Source organism: Polyodon spathula, chromosome 1 (assembly GCF_017654505.1).
Source record: "Polyodon spathula isolate WHYD16114869_AA chromosome 1, ASM1765450v1, whole genome shotgun sequence".
NCBI lineage: Eukaryota > Metazoa > Chordata > Actinopteri > Acipenseriformes > Polyodontidae > Polyodon > Polyodon spathula.
In genome coordinates, this window is record NC_054534.1 from 85458267 (window position 1) to 85476350 (window position 18084).

At 36.4% G+C, this 18084-nt stretch overlaps 1 pseudogene; it reads left to right on the top strand.

Moving 5' to 3' along the window:
• Nucleotides 1-17025, top strand: part of LOC121325651 — a 68975-nt pseudogene extending 51950 nt beyond the window's left edge.
• The last annotated feature ends 1059 nt before the right edge of the window (nt 17026-18084 follow it).

Below are 18084 nucleotides of genomic sequence, written 5' to 3' on the forward strand. Positions count from 1 at the left end.
CTCACACATTACAGATTGTGAGCTGATTTTGGTTGCATTCCTACTTGAGCAATATTACTTTAGATTAAGAAAAGTAAAGATCTTAATGGCTGATTGTCACAGATAGGTTGTGATGTCAGACCAGGAAGGCGACACAGAGAGTACTTTGAGGTATGAAGCACTGATGCACGTGTTTATTAAATTATAAATAATATGTTTGAAGAAAACATAACACAAAAACACTATACAAAAGCAAATGGCACGATGGCCAAAACAGACAATAAAGCAAACAAACACTAAACAAACAATTATCGTGTTAGTCCAAATCCAGCACGAGTAGAATTGTTTAATTTTGTTTATCTTTCACTCATGTCTCTCTCCCATTCTTTCTCCTTGAACACCCAACTCCGAGTGAGAGATTTCTGCCTCTTTTATGCATCTGTGCCTGAGCTTGATTGCTTGTTAATCATTCAATCGGCTCAGGCACATTCTGCACATGAAGTGATTTGACAGGGAAGGTAATTAATCCTTCCCTGCTGACCTAAAATACATGTGCACAACAAACATATATTTTAAACAATAATAACACAAAAAATGCATAGAGGCGGGGTGTACCCTGCCACACTGATATAATGATAGGGTAAAAAAAATATTATTCATTAAGAAGTTCATGAAAACCTTAGAAAAAAAGACACCCTTTTAGCCATGCAAAGTTCTTTATCACCACAAATCTTGATTGTTTAAGGGAATAAGCCACAGTGTTTGCTGTGCGTCTGTGGGTCTATACTCAAGTCCTTTAGATCAGTATCATTGTTGTTCCCATGGCAGATAAGTAGGCCACTTTCCCAGAGTTCTCAATTTAGCATGATCTGGGACTGGTTAAATCTAAAGGCACCAATGCTAAGTGATTTGCCCTTTAATAGATTTGTGTAGAAAATAGAACCCCATTTACGCAGTTATGAAAATGTAAAGCAACCCTATGTGATTTGTATTTCCAATGTTCATCATCCATAGCTAGTATTACTTACAAGTAACACCATAGACAAACATTCCAATTAAAACTATTTATTTATTTTTTTGCATGTGCAGTGTTATGTGAGAGTAGTGTGGACGGGGTTCCTCTTATTTCTTGCAAGTGCTTCAAATTCTTTTACAACGCCAAGCTTCATTTGGGGCCCATATGTGATGCTCTATATACTTTATACTTAAAAAAATGAAAGAATATGTGTGTGTGTGTGTGTGTGTGTGTGTGTGTGTGTGTGTGTGTGTATATATATATATATATATATATATATATATATATATATATATATATTATGGTGGTGATGTGTAGAAGTGCAACTTATGACCAATAATGTTACTTTACAGAAAATGTGTGACTGTGTCTGTGGCACACCGACACAGATGCGTCACTAAACGTCACGCGTTGCGCAATCTCACTACGGCACGAGTTCTGTTCTGAAGTTGTTTCCTGACACTTTATTACCAAATATGAATATCTAGGTCTCAGACTACTGTTGTCATTTGTATTTCTAACACACATCTATATGTATTGCTCTGTTAAATCCATGGGTTCAGTCCAGCAATAATATACACAGTATTTTTAATGTCTAATAACATATTTTAGACAAACAAAACACTCATGACATATATTTACCTTCTCCTTCTCATTCAGCAATTAACCATACACAGGAAGAGATCACCTCGACGTCCCCTTGACGTCAATCACGCCCCCTTGGTTAATGACTGCAACCGCTCCTCCAATCTGTGGCTGCCTGTGACAAAGTGCCTTATTGTAGACCGGTGCAGAGGTGATGCAGTGCAGGAATAATCACAGACAGACAATTGTAATCCGGTTTGTAATCCGGGACTTTTATTTTTGTAATTCCTGATCTGGAAACCAAACAATAGGCTCTGGCTATACACATCAATGTGTAAAGCACGGAGAACAAAAAGACAGGGATTGTAGCCCAAATAATATTGATCTGGCTTTGTGCTGGCCCAAGGCGACAGCTCCGGGTACGTGTTAGCTGTCTGGTGGTTTACAAACACAGGCAATTACTAACAGACACAAACAAACAAACAAACTACGTCTCTCACGGTACTTCAGGCTCAAGTTCACAAACCAAGATAAGGAACAGATTACGATTCTCCGTCTCCTTATATGCTGTCAAGCATGACTCCTTGGTAAACGAATGCAGCTGCCTTTACAATCTGCGGCTGCTACATTGTTTCTCGTACGGGTCAATACATTCTTGCAATGGAGTCTTGCCTTCTTCCAGACTAACCGACTTCCCGACCCGGGGAAAGAACTTTCAGGCCAGCCTGTCCAAAGAACTCTGTCCTCGCTTAGCACCCTCACAGGTTGGGAGGGAGATTTACAACTAAGCGTCATTCGATCTCTGTCACACTGCCACATCGTTTCCCTTCCGGGTCGATGATTTAGTGTACTGTAGCTCCACCCCCTTTCTAGATGGCCTACTTCTGCCTAAGCCTGGGAATGAATTGTCTGGCCACCCAGTCCAGGGCACTCTGTTCCCTTTACACAGCGCCCTCACAGATCGGGAGGGAGATATTTATATTTTTGTCACAGTGGCCAAAAATATAAATATGTCAGCATCTAAAAAGCAGTTACTGTTAAGAGTTTAAAAGCTGAAGGTATATCAGGGGATGTGGTCAAGCAATCTGTGACCTGGAGGAGTAACGAAAAACCATGAGTGTTTAGTGTTGTCTTGTCTGTTTATTTAAATGTTCTTGTTTTTCATTGTAGACAGCTAAATATCCGGTAGCTGATGTTAATAAGCCGGCATGAAATCCGGACTGCACTGTAATCACCGTTTATGCATTCACAACACGAATTGCTCCCGCAGCACTCACTGTTGGACTGGTGATCGAGCCTGTGTTTAAAAGTGTGTGTTTGTTATTATTATATCGGGACTGAATCTTGTTGTTTTGATTGGCTGTACACATCATTGTGTATAGTCAGTCTTATTATCTAAAAGCAATTAATGAAGCTTTGTTTTCACCCTTGAGCTGTTGTTGGACTGTTGTTATTAAACACTGCCTCACTTCTTTACCTGTGCAAGCCACTTTGCCACAAGGACATGAAATAGTTTATCCATAAAGTGTTTGGTCTGTAATCCAGTTCCACAGAAACCTTTAATATGCATCCCTTCCTTGCAAAACTACTCCATAAATATTTATAGAAATCTATACAAATATATTGACTATAGAAATCAACAACTATGGCCAGGAGTCATAATAGTCATACAGTAGTTCTCATGTTAGATTTCAAAATATCACATTTTTCAATTGTTGCCAGTTTTTTTGTTAAGTACTATATATAAAAAACTACACAGCTGTATATAACATTATTCAACAGGTTTCATTCGACTTTATGAAGCAAAATGTGTTAGTTCTATAGGGAGATGCAAAACGTTTGGCCATAGCTGTATAGACATAAAATGATACACAAATATGCCAACTTTAGAAACAATAGACATATGCAAACCATACAATTATAATGCAACATGTGGTTATTTTGTAAATTAAACCAGAAATAGGGTGTTAAGGTTATTAAATTAACTAGCTGCAGTTTTTGTTTTATTCCTTGACCACATGGCTTCTGAGCAACCAAGTATGAAGATGATTGTTTACTGAGAGCTCTGAAGTTCCCACTTCACAGGCAGTTCCTGTTAGTTTGGGTACTCCAGTAGGAACCCATTATCTTTTCAGCTTACATTATCTGGCTATGTCTGGCTTGAAACTAAAAGGGAGATGCAACATGGTTCATATAGATTGATTTTAAATGAAGTGTTTATGGAGCTCTGGCTACCTTCCTGTTGAAATCCATAGATGAATGCAAAGGGAGAGTTTTGACCAGAAAAATAAAAGCAATACACTGTATTGCTTTTATAATATGTTGTGTATATCTTTTATGCATGTGCACATGTTTGCATGTATATGCAGGGGTGTGCAATTTTTGAACAACACGTGCTGTCCAAGGGACAAAATGCTAGAAAAATCTACTTGTCCTTCTTAAAAATCTACCTTCCCCCTCCCCGTCGCACAAAACAAATACAAAAAAGTAGAATATAACTTGTAGAATTTTGGTTTTACTTAACAGTGAACATAATCCATCAATTGGTGATTAACAAGGTTGGATCTAACCTTGTGGCTTGACTGGTTCACTAAATTCTTTAAGATACACAAAAGGTTCCCTGTGACCCCACCTCACTTCAACAAATGTATAACATACTTTAAGTGAATGTTCCTTTCAGTGCAGTTTGGAACACATTTGCTGGTAAATTTAAATAACATACTAACTATAATAAGCAAAACTTGGGAGTTATTCAAATATAAAAAATAGCTTATGCCTGTTTTTTTCCACTCTTTGTCTATAAGCTGAATCAAACTCCTGATGTACTGGTGTTTTAGTTTGTTGCACCACATAATTAAATCATTGCCAACTATTACTGCTGCTTTGTGGAATTCTGATTTTTTTGATTTTTCAGTTCTGTAACTGCTGAAATACCAGATTTTTAAAGGACGTGTGCATAACCTGTCCAGCTTCTCTGCATTTAGTACTGTTTTTCCACCAAACTCCACACAATAGTTACATCAAATTTTGCAAAGACAAAATATGTTTTTTCTTTTGTTTATTTCTGTTATATATTTACTTTTTTTAAACAGTGTATATCATTTTACAGATATCTGTCCTTATTTAACATCTTGTCCCATAATGGCTAACTGGATCATTGCTGCTGGTTTCATACCCAATTTTTTTTTTTTTTTTTTTTGGGAGGGCATCGTTCTTTCCCTGCACTACTCTCACTGAAAAATAAATACATAAATGAATTAATGCGTAAACACACTGCCATGAGATTTCTGTATTTTATTTAAAAATAATAATAAAATATTGTACAGATAATCTCATATATAAGCATTTCATTTCTATCACTATAAACAATTTGACAAACTTCATGTTTTAATAGTTTCACAAATGTAGGTTAGCAACACTAAAATCAAAAGAAAAAAATTGATTCTTATAAGCAGTTGATTCTGAAAAGCTAACCGATATGATTACAATTATCAAAAGCGTGTCTCTGTCAGCAGTTTAAATACAGTATACAAATGTCAATGGTACTCAATCACTGAGGACAATACATCAAAACAATGAAAACATGTCCTTGTGGGTAAGTAACTTGTTATATGATCACGTTTATGTTCAAGGTTGCAGAATCCCATTTTACTATAGTATACTTGAGAAGCGATCGTCTCGTGAGGGTGTCTCGTTTAACTGCCGTGCCGTGTTACATGTAACGGCCTTTGAATTAAAATGACATAAATGACATTACAGTACGGTATTTTACTGTCAGGACTACCACTGCATTTAACCATCTGTGGCTTGCAGTTTTTCACTAAGCGGAGATGCACAGCTCTGCAACCCCCACCGCACCGCTATGCAACCCCTCTTCCTCCACCAGCATATCACACAATAACAGTGCTGTATTCACTTTATTAAAACAAATTGTCACAAACAGAACACATAAAATCCCTACACAATGCAGTCACATGTTTTTCTTTTTCCTGCTATGTCGACACACATAAACTGCACGACTTGCTTTTTATCTACTGGGAGTCGCTGCGGACAAGGGATTATACTGCACACGCTGTGGACATGCCTAATCACACGAGATGTGATCAAATTCAAATTCAGAAACAGCTTTATTGATTGTACATGTCATTGCACTTGATACAGTATGATATTACATGCAGTCAGTTTGCCCTGACATGATTCTTATAAGCAGATTGCTTGATTCTTTCTTGCTTGAGTATTTTAGCAGGGTTACTGTAAGGATGATTTTGTTCCAGTGGTTTTGATCACTATATGCAGTTGATTCTTATATCACCAATTCTTATAAACGGACTGCACTGTATTAAGAAGCATAAGTAGCATCACTTATTTGCTAATTTACAAATAATGTAAGTAAAACTTTAAATTTAAAAGATTAGTCTGTGCACTGCCCAAGGCTCTCTTGGCAGCCATTTCTGGCTCTGTTTGTAACCCACAGAAGATCAGATTTTCCCAGCTAGCTAATAAGAAGTGATAGGGGTGGGATATAAACCATTTTTTAAGCTTTTGTGTGTAGGCACTAGACTTCCGCAATTCAGTTTTCAACAGAAAGAACATAGGAACATTAAATAAATAAAAACTATTTGTCCGACAGGCAATGTATAATGACAAAACTTCTTGTCCCTCACACAAATCTTCTTGTCTCAGGCACTGGGCGTTATGAATTGCACACCCCTGTATATGTGTATCTAAAAGCTAAAACCAGATTCCATGACTTAAGGTAGCAGTAACGTTGATTTATGCCCCCCCCCCCCCTTAATTTAGAATTCATTTAAAAACATATTTTAAACTAACTTTCAGATTAAAAGCATCTGTTGTACAATTTTTACCACATGTGAGATGTGTTGTGTAAGCATTAAATCACATGGTCCTTGACTTGGTACAGTTAGACTGCATTTATATGGTAAGCACACAAAGTAAATCAGATATAAGCCCAGAGGCCTGATCTTTGGCTCTTTGGTCATAGGCCTCATGGATTATACAAATTGTTTAAAAAAAAATAAAAATAAATAAAAAACATATCATGGGAGAGAATGCTTGAGATATTTGCTATTTGCACACTGAAAACAAAATTCCCAGTTTTTGATCCTATCATCAAAGGGATTCCTTGTAAATTGTGCACAGATTATATAACTAGAAACCACAGAAAAAGAATGCTTTAGATTTTCTTAATGCATTTAAAATAATCCTCCATTAAAAACTCCTGTTTTGCCCTGTCTAATGGCAGGCAGTGGGATTTCTTATTAATCACTCTCAAGGGAAATATCTTTCAACATCAACACAGGCCTGTGGTGGTCCTTTTGAGTTATGAGGTCTTCTCAAGGTTTGGGTTCAATATCTTATTTCTGCTGCAGCCATTATATTTTAGTGTCTTTTTTTGACCAGTGGGGATCAGCTGTTAAATCTGTCCCTCAACAAGAAACAACATATTTTGACAGGACATTGAAACATGATCAATTATATATTAATACATTTTTGTTTTAACTATTAAGGAATATAGACGTTATTTTAGGAATATTCTTGGGATTATTACCTGCTATTTTTCTCTAGCATTCACCAAACTTTTGCAAACTCTATTTTAGACTGTGTAAGGCAGGAATGAACAGCTGCCAAAGAACCCAACAAGCACTATTTTAATTATCTGCACAGTGGCAGTATTTAAATCCACTGCTGTTTAAATCAATTAAATAGACTCCCTGATTTGGTGGCTGTAGAGGTTTGGGTAACTGTGGAACACAGGAGTCAAAGACAAAAAATACATGGAAGTTTATTAGAGACAATACGGAGGTAGACAATACAAAACTTAAAAAAAAAAAAAGAAATCTCTTAATTAGAGACGGATTGTTCCATCATGGCTCCAACATGGCTGTTCAAAAGATGGTCTTAACCTAGTAGTATTTCTTCCACTTGGGTGGCATTGTTGTCTTTGTGTAGGGGTGGCAATGCATTCAGTAAAAATTAAGACTTTCCTTTAATAGAGGGTGTCCTCTATGGGTCAGAGTAAGGGCATCATGTTGTATCAATGTGCCTGCTCATGCTATGTCTAGCCTGTAGATAAACAAAGGCCTGCTGTCTCTAGCAATGTCAAAACCTCACTTTTCACAAGCTATAAATCCAACACCAAAAACATAGAAAGGCATCCTGAAGACTAGTCTCATTAAATGATTTGTTGGAATGGAATAAACATTGGTGCTGGCCTTGAAAAACAAGTTTTATTTAGAAACTATTTGTAGCTCTATCAGTACTGGTACCTCAAAAATTCAAAGGAATTGGGATGAGCAAGCATCTGCAATTGATTGCCAAGGTATCAATGGTTTTAATTATTTTTATTACATTACCTAAGTTGAATTTGCACTGAAACACATGAATATACACAATAATTGACAGTGGGTAAATTATTTCCAGGTACTACGTACAATTAATGTAAAAAACTGGGAATTAGGTTCAGTATGTATGTGCACAATATAATTGGGTTAACCCTTTGTTCCATGGGTCAAAATATGACCCAATTTTGTAATCTATTTTAATACAAAAAGGGTATTTCTCATTATAATGACGTATATTATAACGTCTCTTTGAGAAATGAACTGATTTGACGTTTAAAATGGTCTATCTTTTATCAGACATTTTTAGACATAATTTGAAATTCATTTTTACTGCTGCTGGTACTGATCACATTGCTGAGTGGGGAAGGGTAACTGCATGAAAGACATTAATAGCAGGTAGTTAAAAATAAGCTTCAGTGTGATTAGTAGCCATATTCTAATTGCAGAACTTTAGAACATCACATTAACACATTTGTTGTATGCTGTGAGGGAATCTTAATGGAAATATTTAACAAATAATTACATTCAACCATCCTCAGAAATAATAATAAAAAAGCAGAGATGATGCTTGAGTTACATCTGCTTCAACTCAACCACAATTATGTAACACTGTGATGAGTCAAAGGGATTTCGGTCTGTGATTCAGCCTCCCGACAGTAGATGGCATCAAACCAACTCAGGACTTCCCTTACCAAGATCTCGTGACCATGGCAAAAGTCATCTTTTGAGGGGCGGCACCTTGGCGAGGGGCGGAAGTAAGAGTATGTAACTTCCAGCCACTGGAGTCAAGTGAAGGATAAGGACACGTGTCGGTTGGGGATTGGTGTTCCACTGACTACAGAGGCGGGACATTACATACTAAAGGGAACGTACTACTGTGTTCGGGGTTGGTCCGAAAATAAAATAGGAGGAGTAACGTGTGGAGGGAGAGACTAGTTTGGTGCAGCGGGATTTTAAAAAAAAAAAACACTAACATTTCTTTTGTCTTTTTTTGTTTATGTATGGTTTACCACGAAGACGATTAAACACGAGTTATCACGATCGGTTTTGGATTTCACCCCTGCACTCCTTCCCTCACACCATTTTGTTTTCTTTTGTTATTTAATTATTTTGTTGTGTATAGATAATAAAAATAAATTATTTTATTTCTGTACACATAAATTACTGTCTGGACATTCCATTTAATACACTCTCTCCTCACAAACACATTTGGAACGTTTCTGTAATATCATTCTAAAATCTTACAAAGTCATTGTAAACACCCCTTGTAATGCAGTGTGCATTTAAGTAATGGTAAACCTTTATGATGCATGATGTCCTCTGTAATTACCATAAAATGACACCCAATAGGGAAGCACATTAAAGTTTATTGTAAGTCCATGTCATAATAAAAAAGGACAGGGTCAAGCAGATGATTATTTTTTTAATAATAGCATTACAATCACAGCGTGCTACCTCTATTTTTGTCCTAAATGTACCCACTGTTAACTTTAAACCACTTTGTGTATGATCCATACACAGCAAATACAGTAATTCTAGAACTCGTTCAAGTTAGGATGTTTCAAAGGTAGAAATATAACAATCACCCCACATGCCACATTTAAAGACCACACTAAGACATTACTTAAAACCTTTACTTTAAATGTCGTTAATTTATGTTATGTTTAGATTATGTTTGTAAAAAAGTGTTGAAATCCCTCAATGTTCTGTGCTACTAATACTGTACAATACATTTGTATGCCATTCAATTGCCTTTTCATTAGAAAAGCATCCTTGAGAAAGGGCAAACAGGAAACAGTAATTAATTAGTGACATTGTCACATTAAAGAAAACAGATACTTATTTTTGTCTGTCCCTGGTTTAATTAAATTACTAATCCACGAACAATCCGATTTAGATGTTGTTTCCATCACTATAATCCCATCCATAAATGCAGATGGCGACCTTAGCCTTGACCCGAAGGTGTAGAACAAATTCAGCTTTATTTTCCTTTTACAATAAAACTTTTTCAAACAATTTAGTGTAAAATTCTAAAGGTATTTGTGCTGTGTTCTCTATCAACAGAGATAAGACATATCGCATTGAAATGTACCTGTATTGAAAAATAGACTTCAGGTCCCAGCATTAATAATGAAATAATGTATCCATTTCATTAGGGCAAAATTAAGTATATTAATATTGTCATGAAACAGGGCCAGGGTCCCCACCTGGATCCAGTATTTATCCTAACCTCACTCTGCTCTAGTTGGGAATGAAACATGAGAAAACAACCCAAGAACATAAAACAAACCACTGGGATTAATTTAGCAAGGGTCCATCCCTAATTGCGGATCTGACAAACACCCACAGCTGGCCATGGATACTTTTGCAATCCAGCTGGCTGGAAACTAGTCCCTGAGTTATGATACCTAAAAACTGCTCCCTTTCCAGCAGGTACAGTATAATATTATAGTGATCCTCCAGGAAATTAGTATGCATACAAACCACATTGTGCATACAAATAAATATATTTGACCTTCTCTTTTACTATAGTCATATCACCATACACCATGATGATGAGAACAGCTAGACAAGTGAACTTTTGAAGTGTAAGTTAAAAGCAGAATATTTAGGGGAAGGTCAAGGTTTATTTATTAAAGACACAAACTCCACACCTAAAAATGAGATCTGACACTGTGTTTCTTATCAAATTATTTCACATGTCCCACAGAACTTTCAAGAGCCCTTTTTAAGTTTATAAAAACATGAAAAAGTCAATAAAGCAATTTTATACAGATGATGATATGTGACCTTCTCCTTATCTTATTTTAATTCGATTAGTGTGTGCTAAGATCACCTTTACATGAACCCCAAGACACAAACATTAGTACATATTGAAAACATGTTTACACATATTATCACAAAATAATAATCTAGGAATTACTTTATTTGTATATTTGTATATACTTTCTATATGGGTTTATTATTAAAAAAACAAACAAACAAAACATAAATAAATATTTGCTAGACAAAAATATTGGAGCATACTAGAAATATTTCCAGGGAATATAGGATTGATGATGACATTTTAGGAATCAGACCTACAAACCTCAGGAGTCTGGAGCTATGCATTTTGGACAAATGATATGTGACCCTACATTTTCTAAAGAACATTAATGCATACATAAAGAATGGTTTGTAACAATCACCCAGTCATTCTTTAATGTATAAACCCTTCATCAATCTAAATATGTTTTAAACAGACACATGTTACAAATTAGAACATGGGAAAAAGGTCCCTTTCAAGTACACATTTAAACAATAGTGGATATTCCTAATAGAACTTTATTCAATCTATGTGCTGTGAAAAGATTATTGAGGAAGACATACCCACGTGAGTCTAAAGTACAGATCAGCGTGTGAAATTAAAACAAGACCAGCTTTATGGTTGATATGAGTCCCCCCCATTCAAATAATCAACATTACATCATTTACAGTATTGACACATCTGCTTTTCCCTGCATTTGTAAAGTGGTCTGACTATATTAAATCAGGCAACAGTTACCATTAACAACAAAGTTAATTAGTGGTTATTACTTATATGATGCAATTAAATGTTATTCTCTCTTTTACACAGTAATAACTGTTAATTAAACAACATAAAAAGTACTATTGCTGAATACATACACAGAATATACCAAATCACTGTTTTATTATGGTGATTTTGTAATACATTATTATTATTATGATGATGATGATGATGTTTCTAACCAAGTCATAATCATCATTTATTTAGTATTACTTGGATCTAAAAAATTTTTACTATGGGGTGGATTCAATCAAAAAATACAGCAGCTCTTTATAATGTTGTTTCCTATGGCCTCACTCAAATAATGCACATTCTGGATGGTGTTTTATTTTTTTATTTATTTTTTATTATTATTATGTATATTAATCTTGGACACCAAAAATGTAAAATCCTCTTGAAAACATGTAATTGGTTGCTATGAAAAAATCATATAAGATAAAATAAAGGGATAATAGGATGCCAAACTATGTTGTTTTATGTTGTGTTTACTAAAGTTGAGGCCCATAAACAACTACAGAAAACATACCCCTTTCTCACTGAATCTACAAAGAGTATACAAGTCTGATATGGCATTGTGGCAAAGTGGTTTGCAGTGCGCAGGTGTAGAGGTGATGTGATTAAGAAATAGAAGACAGACAACAAAGTTCTCGATCCAAACAAACGTTTATTTAGTAATCCCGGTCTGGCGACCGCAAAGAATAATCCACATCCCTTTTGTACCGTCGGTCACACCCCCTTGGTTAACGAGTGAAACCGTTTCTCCTCCAGTCCGTGGTTGCCAAGGACTCACAGATGAGGTGCTAGATTCTCCCCACATTTTTTTATTTTATTTATATGTCTTGCAATCAGCAGAGATAATTTGCACATTTAACCCTACCCTTTTGAATCTTGTAACTAAAAGCAGAATTCCAATAGATTACAATAGATAGGCATCTAGCTCATATACAAACAGGTTCCGTTTTTAAACTTCGCTTTATGAAGACCGCAGCTCACACATCAGTGTCAACAATTCCTTAAGGACGTAACCAAATCTTGTCTCCGGCTTAGCAAAGATCCCTTTTAACAACAAGAAAGTGGCTTCAGAATCTTCACCTAGCACTAATCGTTCAAACCATCAGATTCTCACTTTAGTGTAGCATAGTCACACTTATTAAATAACCTGTCATAATCATCAATTTTATTTGATCAAATGCCAAGGAGCTTTTAGGGTGCAAGAATCTTAAGCCTCCAAATAACTGTGAACAACTGTGATGCAAGGTCAGGTTTCCTGCAGTGGTGGTTATGAAATTGCAGTTTTACTCGGCGTGAAACAGAGGGGGGTGACTGTGAACAAAAGCCCCTTCTATGTTTTACTGAAAGAAGAGATTACGTCTTGCTTGAAAAAGTAAATAAAAAGAGTTTCATAGTCATAGCATACATATAGCAATGTATTTTTATTCCAGGGAAGCAATATATATATGAGACTGTAGTTCACTTTATTAGAGAATATATATATATATATATTATATATATATATATATATATATATATATATATATATATATATATATATTAGTACCAGGGTACAATCCTGTGGAACCAAAAATCTCTGTGGGGTCCTGACTTGAGATATAAACATTATAGCAGTTATATGAGTTTCACTGTTATAATTTTTTGTTCTATTTGGGATCATCTTAAAACAAAATGAATTGCCCTGATCATGTCCATCTGTCTTGCACACTCTAAATGGTGACTGAGATAACTGCCCTGATTTTGCACTTGTATCATACACTCCTAACCTCCTATAGATGTTTCACATCTCATCTGGCTAAAATGAGATAAACTTTGGATTCTATACAAATATTTTAAACATACTGTTTGATAATTACACTATTATGAGGACCCTCTGTATGTGCACAGGCTTAATGATCTAAACAATGGCATTTCTCAATAAAAGAAAGATGAAATGTTAACAATCAGGGGAATACATCAGCAGGATTAATACAGTTAAAATGGAGCTGTATTTAGAACCACCTTGAGGGCAAATGGTTGACTCCCTTAATACTGTATGTAGCCAATTTGAAAAAATAACGACCTTAACTGAAAAGAGGGAGGACTTCCATTGACACATTGACACATCTTAAAAAGTATTTTAAGTTTTTAATAATTCCATTGTATTTTGGCTGTGAAGATAAGTATAGTTTGTAATACTATGTGCTTCAACTGGGATACTAAGTTTGATTATACTATATGAGTTACTAAGAGTACGAAATCTAGCCTACTGAATGATTACATACAGTAAGATTTATTGTGACTCTTGAACAACTGAATGCTTATGAATTCTTTACTGAAAATAAAAACTATTTTGAGAACCCCTTTGTTTGTGCTTACCACCAGCACATATACACTTCTCTTAAGACAACAGCTTGATTGTGTAACTTCAGTCTAGCATAGATCAAGTGGTCTGAATAGACAAGAAGATATCTGTTAAAATGGTGGATAGCATTTGTATTAATCTCATAGTAAGCATATTCACTAAGCTTATTTTATTTCAATAATCTGTTTTATGTTTTACAAAGGTAAAGAAAATCAATTCATATTTAAATACATGGGATCATTAAATGACAGATGAAGAAACATGAATATTCTATGTAGTTATGAAAAACAATATTCTGTATGGTTCTGCTAATTAAGTTTACTTGACTATGTGAATTCTCTATGGGAATGTCCCTAAATAGCTGCATTTTGGAAGGAAGTATAGGATATATTTAATTTATTCTTGGCAGCAGGATAAAACGGCCCTGAAGCTGTGTATTTTAGGAAATAAAAGAAAATTAGAAAATAGGGTACCTAAAAAGGATGCCAGTGGCCAAAAAAATGATAGTGGTTAGTAGTTGGAAATTTGCCAACCCACCAGACTGGTAGAGCACAAATAATAGATTGTCGGTTGTGTGTCTGGTGAAGATATGTTCTAGGATATCATGGTCATTAAAACAACAGTTACATTTGTTTAGAAAGACAATTACGGACACAGATGTCTTATTTAAATTTCAAATATATGAAATTAGATTAAGGATGTCAAGAAGTTTAAAAAATTCTGCTTATTTTTTAATCTTTCAATTTCAGGCCCTGGGTCACTTATGGGTTTTCTCTGCTTAAAAAATAACTGAATGACATTTGTGCGCACTAAAATGAATAGGGCATTTGTTTCTGTCTTTACTTCCTAATACAAATATGCAGTAACTATAGGAAGCTGGGTTACAAAACCAGGGAAGGGACTCCAGGAAACAATAAAAACATATATACATATGCTTTATAATATAATAAAAAAACAAAACAAACAAAAAAAAAGATAATGGGCCAGATAGTCAAAAGAGATGCAAGTTTCACAAAGGCAGTTGTGGGAATTATCATTAGAAAGGCTACTATGTAATCACTAACTGTTATGACAAATGCTGACACGTTTAATGGTAACTTGCACATCCATAAAAAGAATAACGAGTTTTACTATGCTAGGCCTGGTCTTGTGTATCCAGTAATATCAAAATACATACTGAATCCTGTATTCTACTGGATTCAAGCAAATCACTATAAAGAAAGCATAACATTAGAAATCACAAGGTGCACACCTTTATGTGGCAGCATATTCGATGCAAGTGATAATAAAGTAAACAGAAGTTTAAAAAAGTAAAGCAAAAGCATACAATTCAATGCATTATTACAACCAAACTGGATTTTAACAACAACAACAAAAAAAATTCTGACTTGTGAAATAAGTTGTGCCTGTGCATTCCCTCTCCTCCTCATTTTTTTCTGCTGCTCTCTCACACCTCCCCTCTTCTCCCGACTCTCTGTAGACTCGGCTACCTCCACCCTGTTCTCCTCCCTCACCTCATGCTTGACTCCCTTTGCCCTCTCACCCCTCCCTGCCTGTCACTTCCCACACCAGCCCTGGCTCTCCTCCGTGCTCCACTCGGCTCGTACCGAACTGAGCTCTGCTGAAATGAAATGGAAGACAACCAAACTCCCTGCTGCACTGGATTTCTATCACTCGCTCCTCTTCCTTCCCTACTACACTCACGTCTGACAAATACTACTATCATTCAGTCTTCTACCAAAAATCCCTGTAAACTTTTCTCTACTTTCTTCCACCTTAGCCCTTTCCCTTCCCATCTTCCTCTATCTCAACTCACGACTTTGCATCCTCCTTCTCCAAAATCAATGACACCCGCAAACTCCTCTTCTCACTCACCCCCTATTACATTCTGCCACCCCTACTAATTTACTCTCCTTCTCCTACAAACCCACCATGTGTTCTCTGGACCCCCTCCCCACTCATCTTTTCCAGGCTGCTGCCCCTGCTATACTCCCTTTCATTTCCTCTCTTTTCAACACCTTTCTACTTTCTGACTCCTTCCCCTTTAATTTCAAACAGGACTGCATCACCCCCATCTTAACCCCCCCCCCCCCCCCCCCACACTTTATCCCTCAAACCTCCTGAACTATCATCCTGTCTCCCTTCTCCCTTTTCTTTCTAAAACCCTTGAGCGAGTGTGTACATTGCCAGCTCTTTGCTTTAATCGCACATACCAGGTGTCCTGGCGTGGCTCAACCTCTGCCTCTTGCGTTCTTTCTACAGGCGTCTCCCAAGGCTCAATTCTTGCACCCCTCTATTCTTCCTCCCTGGGTCTCCTCTCCTCCCATGGCTTCTCGTATCATTTCTATGCTGATGATGCCCAGATCTTCCTCTCCATTCCCCCCTCTGACTCTCACATCTCCACCTGTCTCTTGGCCATATCTTCCTGGATGCACTTCCATCTACTTAAACTCAACATCTCCAAATCAGACCTCCTTTTCTTCCCCCCTCTTCCTCCCCCACTACTGATCTCCATCTCTATTCTGATTGAATCAACCACCCTGTCTCCCTCTTCATCCACCAAGAATCTTGGTGCTACCCTTGACCCCTCCCTCTCCTACTCTCAGCACATCTCTGGCACGCACCTGTAACTTTTTCCTCTGTAACATATGCAGAATTTGCCCCTCCACACAGCTCTTAGTTAAGGCCCTGGTACTGCCCCGCCTTGACTACTGCAACACCCTCCTGGCCAGCCTCCCTGCTTCTGCTATTCGTCCACTCCAGCTCTTCCAAAACTCTGCTGCTCACCTTGTCTTTTCCCTTCCTCGTTTCATCCACAATATTCTGCTGTTCCGCTCCCTCCACTGGCTCCCTATTGCCGCTCGCATCAAATTCAAAACTCTTGTACTTTCCTATCGCTGTCTTGACCTTTCTGCCCCCTACCTCCAGACTGTTATTTCTCCCTACACCCCCACTCGCCCCTGCCTCCAGAGCCCGCTTCTTTTCCACCCTTGCTTCTCAGTAGTGGAATGACCTACCCACAGATATCAGGACGGCTCACTCCCTGACCACATTTTTGCGCCTCGTCAAGATATATACTTGTTCAGACAGCATCTGTAAACTTCACAACTACGCTAGACTGTATCAGTACTTGCATCATCTTGTACTTGCAGAGCCGTAATTAGGGGTGGGTGAGCAGGGCAGCCGCCCAGGGCAAAAAGCCGCTTGAATAATAATTTTGTTCAGCAGTTCTCAAATGTTTTCATTTGTCAACTGTCAGCACCCCCCTAGCATAGTCTGAAGAGTCACATGCGTCACTGTACTAGAAAAGGGAATGCGTCACTTCCTTAGCAATGGTCTTAACGACCATAAACCTGTTTCTACACAAGCCAACTCCCTAGCGTCACCAGTTCGTTATTATTATGGCATATCTGTGTTGTTCAGCTTCCCCTGCAGAGTGCATTGCTTATTTATTTATTCGGTCCTGCAGCCTTCAGGACAAGCACTACTATAAATGTACTGAAATACAAAGGCACATTTCATAACATGCATTAAGCACCTACACAATAAAGGTAAACCTATACATTACGCTAGGATAGACAACAAGTAAGAAATTAATTTATAAGAAAATGCAAATATATAAACAGCCCTTAAAAGTCAACATCCTGAATGACAGGATCTGAAATGTGGTACCGGTATTTATTTATTGGAATAAAATTCATTTGCAAACATTATAAAACAAGATAATTTGATAATTATGTAGCCCTTATAATGCATTACAATATGTCTGTATATAAAAAAAAAAAAAAACACAAAATCTAGTTATTACATTTAATGACCTTGTTATTTTTTGTTTAAAATAGCATACAAACCTGCATGGCTCTTGCTAAATTCGAAATTGTTTTGGATCTTTAGGGAAATGGAATTTACTTTCTGCTAACTATATAGATGGAAATGCGAGTTTATGTCTTTCTGAATATGCTTCAAGTCATTACATCCAAATTTATGATATGATTATTCATCCATGCTTTTTTACAGTACCAGTCAATGATTATGAGAAAACACCACACATGAACTTAATTAAAAGTTTTATATATATATATATATATATATATATATATATATATATATATATATATATATATATATACATACAAGGATATATAGAGATATTAAATGATTTTGTAAGGGTTAATGTGGCTGCTGAAATAATCATACAACAGTTTTTATTTACAGCAAC